This window comes from Dreissena polymorpha, chromosome 5 (genome assembly GCF_020536995.1).
Source record: "Dreissena polymorpha isolate Duluth1 chromosome 5, UMN_Dpol_1.0, whole genome shotgun sequence".
NCBI lineage: Eukaryota > Metazoa > Mollusca > Bivalvia > Myida > Dreissenidae > Dreissena > Dreissena polymorpha.
The window spans coordinates 11,063,620-11,069,108 of NC_068359.1; positions in this window are offsets into that span (position 1 = coordinate 11,063,620).

Below are 5,489 nucleotides of genomic sequence, written 5' to 3' on the forward strand. Positions count from 1 at the left end.
TTGATAATCATAATGGTGCATAATTATTATCACCAAATTCCTTTGCGAAACGGATTGATATTGAACGGACGGTTTCAGGTAAGTGTGATTTCAATTTTAAAATTAGTACAACTGGTTGAATCATACCTTGAAACAACTTAATGCCTCATCGTGTGTTTTCTTAGTAGCTGTAGACTGGTGCTTTGTCTCTAAGCTACCAATATCCGCCTTTGCCAGACACTTGAACCTTGTTTGCTGAGGTTCATAATTAGATTCAGTCTCATTTTGACACACGCATTGTCCTGTTTATGTACCTCTGTCTCTGATTTGCTGGTTTCTTCAAATTTGAATATTTTATTTTCAAGCGAGAATAAACAAATCGCCAAGATCAATTGTTGCCAAATATTAATTATCTGAATCAGATAAAGAATCATAAAACGTACCTAAATCGAAGTTTCCGTAGTTTGCATTAAATTCCGCTATTCTTATGCAAAAGTAAACAAACGGGGGTAATGTTTATTCATGTTTGTTACTATATTTACAAAAGTAGTGCGGTGACGGTACTGGGCACTGTATAACTACGCGTCAGCGTCTTGAAACCATTGGTTCGATTTTAGAAGCTCCGCCTTCGAATGCGGAAACGCCGGCTTACGGGTTTAGCAAAATAACTCGTTCAATTTTCTACAGGAAATTAAGAGTGAATGTAAATATATTCAAATATATAAACCACACAAACAATTTAAGGGAAAAACTTGTACGTGGTTAATCGATCATATACTTTACTAATAACAAACATATGGACCTATATACTCAATATTGTACCCATCGTGTATATTATATAACATAACACCTTGCTATATAATACACTATATATAGGTGACTGTGTCTGTCTTAAATGTATATGTGAATACTATTTACGCGTTCTTGTCTTTCATACAAGTAAATGTAATACATACTTTAAAGAAAACGTATAATACTTGTTAACCGCATGTATTGAACGATTCTATGTAAACTTTTGACACTTCATATTCAATAAAAAGATGGATGAAAAAAATCTGGCAAAATGGCGACAAAAAAAACTGGGGTACAAGTTCATATAAGTTCATCCACGTTTTTCTGGGTCTTTGTTGATTTAGCTAGCTTAGTATATAATTGGCTATAACATTACATTATTTGTCATCTAATAAGAAGTCTTATTTGCAAACATTATATACTAACTGCGTTTATAATAGATAAGCAAATTAACGCAAAACTGCTACAAGCTAACTAAATCTATAAAAAAACAAAGATAATGATCAAATCAGATAATAATGAGTATATGCAGAGATATATCAAACTAGTCAATACGGATGTTTCCTAAGTATCCGATTTGCATATGTTCTAAACTGTAAGAGACAATAGGCATCTACCCATAGTGCTTAATTCAAGTTCAAGTTTTTATTGGAACATCGACAAAATGCCTATTCGCATATTCAAGTTAACAAATTATAGCCGAAGTGCATCAGTACAATACAAACAAGTACATAATTATACACATACATAACTATGTAAAGAGTTCAAACATCTTTTACAAAAGTAAATGTATTAACAGTTTTGTAAGAAGAAACAAGTAGTCAATAAAGGACATATTAACGGTTCCATACAATATTAATTAAGAAGCAGCAAATACTTCTAATTTTTCATCACGAAGTTTCATTGCATCAGTAATAAATCTGGCAACATTGTTAATTACTGTAGTATTTTAGCAAGATAGTATATATTTTGAATTTGACTAAGTTATGCCAGTTAGATCGAATATTATATTTTGTTCGTAGATCTGTATAGAGGGAGCAGGTAAGAAAGACATGATATTCCGATTCAACAGTGTTACATAGTTTACAATTACGTTCATCTCTGGGTATGTAATTATATCTGCCAGTATCTATTTCTAATTTATGAGCGCTTAGTTTTAATCTGGATAACTGTTGTTCATTAGTTCTATAATTAATGCAAACTTAATATTTTTCATAATCGAATTCAGTCTTAAACATTCTGTAGTATTCTTATTTCGGTTGGTTTTGAATTGTATCGTGCCAATTATGTATAAACTGATCTTTTAATCTCTGGTTTATTCCATAAGAATAATTACAGTTAGTTTAAACATATTTATTTCAAGCAATACAATTTGTTATTACATAGCATTACATGTAACATTTATACAATGAACATGTTTGAATAGGATTAGAACGAAATACAATGTCTTATATAGTTATTCTCCCTATACAAATACAATTACATGTTTTCAGGTGAACATGATCGGATTTTGATCATTAAACAATAATAACAGTTTTGGAAAGGGACAAACTCCGTGTATAGTGTTTAAATTGTACAAAACAAGTTTTAAGTTGACATATGGAGTTGAAGGAAAGTGTGGTAGGGTTCTGGGAAGAAGATAAAGGTAGTTTTGAAATATTAGATAAGGGAAACGAAGAGAAAATGGTTGTGAGTATTTCTGTTGCTTATTTACGAATCAAATCGCTTACTATTAACTATACATTTGTGAACAGCATCAGCTATTCTAATATGGGTAAGGTAGTCACGCGTGTTGTCTCCAAATAGAATAGTGGCAATGCAGGGGACGGAATAAACGGATATTGTGTTAAGAAGTTCGCCAGGGGCATGTGCATACTGAGTACATTCGAGAAAATAATGTGACGTCGTTTCCTGAAGTCCGCATACACATAATGGGGATGTAACAATATTACGTCTAAAAAGATGGTCATTTAAGGCGCTACACTTTGTACGTAAGCGCGTGTGTAATATTTGAGAGCGTCTTTCGCCGTACGAGAATATGGGATTTTGAATCGGTCGATCAATGTTAATAAGCCTTTTGAAGGAATGGATAGATTCAGCGATTTGGGCATCATCTGGAAGATTATTCCATTCGTATATAGTGGACGGTAAAAACGAATTTAAATACAGTGACGTTCGCGCTTGAATTGGTTGTAGATGTGACGCATGTCTTAATGAGTATTTGCTACGCGACCCAACTGTTGCGGGAACAAGGGACTGTAAGTAGTTCGGAATACTGTTTGATTTCATTTTATACATTAATATTAGTTTATGTTTACGTCTTCGTTGACTAAGAGTTTCCCATCCTAATTCATTATAAAGTTCTTCTAATGAGACTAGACGTGTGCATCCGGCTGTTATTCGCGCGGCTTCAGTTTGTATTTTCTCTAGTTCATCTTTTTCGTATTGCGTACAATTGTCAAATACAGCGTCTGAATATTCAATGATTGGTCTTATAAACTTAAAATATATTTTCTCGAGAGTTTTTCTATCAAGAATTGTTTTTAATCTACGTATTATATGAACTCGTAACCATGCCTTTTCCTTTACAAAGGATATATGCACAAGCCATGTACAGTCATTTGACATAAAACACCTAAATCTTTATGGATATCAACACTTGGAATATTAATGTTCTGCATGGTCAATGGTGGAAGATTTGGTTTATTTATTTTGCGAGAAATAATCATTGATTCGTATTTTGAAGGGTTAAAACAAACCATCCATTTAACAGCCCAGCTAGAAATGTTGTCGATATCTGATTGCAGAACGGCTGCAGTTTCGTTAGGCGAATTAACGACCATGAAAAGACTGGTATCATCAGCGAACAAATGGTTGTGTGCATTTATGTCAGCAATAATATCATTTATATATACTAAAAACATAAGTGGTCCTAAAATAGAACCTTGAGGGACTCCGGCGAGAATTTCAATAGGGGTTGATCCGGACGATCCCGGTAAGATTACTGTTTATTTACGATCAGAAAGATAGTTAGACAAAAACGATAATAGTTCTTCTCGAATGCCTGCTTGTTTCAGTTTACATAAAAGACCTTTGTGCCATACTTTATCAAAAATTTTACTTATATCGAAGAATACAACCCTTACCTCAAGGCCATTATCTAGTGCTTTGCAAAATGTGTTGTAAATATATGTCACCTGATTGACAGTGGAGTCACCAGGCAAAAAGCCAGATAGAGTGGGTGCAAAACATGAATTTCCACGAAGAAAATAAAACATGTGTTTATGCAGTATTCTTTCAAAGACCTTCTCGGTTGTATTAAGCAGAGATATAAGTCGATAATTTGACTTTAAGGATTGATCGCCTTTTTTGTAAACTGGGCACACATTTGCAAGTTTCCAACAAGAAGGCATTTTGCAAGTATTTAGACAAGAGGTAAACAAATCACACAAGGGGTAGCTTAATTGATGCATGGCCTCTTTTAGGATTCTATTATCTATTCCATCAGGACCGGACGCTTTTCCTACCTTAGACATGTAATTGAGTCAATTACTTCCTCTGGTGTTATATGTTTAGACTGGTCGTGTGTGTATGGTGCATTGGGGGAAGATCGTGATGTGTTTCGTCAAGTGAACACTAGCTAGCGAAATACTTGTTGAGCATATCCGCTTTACGTGTATCATCCGATACAAAACTATTGGTTTGTTCATCGTAAAGTTGTGTTAGAAGGGACAAATGTTCGCAGTGTCTTCCACCAGTCTTTAGCGGAAAGGTCTGATGACTTAAGGTTTGGAGCAATATTGTGAAAGTATTCGAGTTTCGAGTTTCGTAATAGTAAAACAACCTCATTCCTTACACGACAGAAGTTTGAACAGTGAATATCACTCTTAAATTGTTTTGCTTTTCGGTAAAGGCGCTTCCGTTGTCGATTTGTTTTCTTTATTTTATTGTTCATCCATGGAAGATCACGCAAACGGATACAAACATTTTTGTTCGAAATACATATACTTGCAATGTTCAATATTGTTTTGGTTAAATTATCTGCATATATATCAACAGTTTCGGATTTATGTAGATCCCAATTAGTATCCGAAATCATTTGTCGTAGTTTCGAATAATCTCCAATGTCATAGCGCCAGATATGTCGATAAAACGTTTTGTATCTGGATTTTGTAAATTTTAATGTTGCAAAAACAGGGCAGTGGTACCGAACGGTTTGGTCTAAAAAGGATTCGCTTGTTCCAGAAAGTAGTACATTAGTCCGATTTCTTACAAAAATAAGATCAATAATGATAGATGTGTGTTCAGTATAATGTGTTGGTTCGTTAATGAGTTGCGTTAATTCATATTGTTGACATAAATCATTAATTTTTCGCGCAGACGGTTCAGCTAGAGCATTTATGTTAAAATCACCTGTTATAGTAATATCATTTATTCGCGTGTCTCTGGCTAGCCCTATAGACTCTTCAATGGAAATCATATATGATCTATCCGCACTAGGTGGTCTATAAAACACACCAAACAAAATGGATTTATTTTTTGAGGGAAAAACTTCAATCCAAATACATTCAACATTATTCAGTTCAAGATCTTGTCTGCGTTTAAAGGCAATACTTACATTGACGTATATAGCAACGCCATCGTGTGAATCGAATGCGCGATCCTTGCGAATTGGTTGATGGAAACCGTCAAAGAGGAGATCAGCAGATAAAATAGAA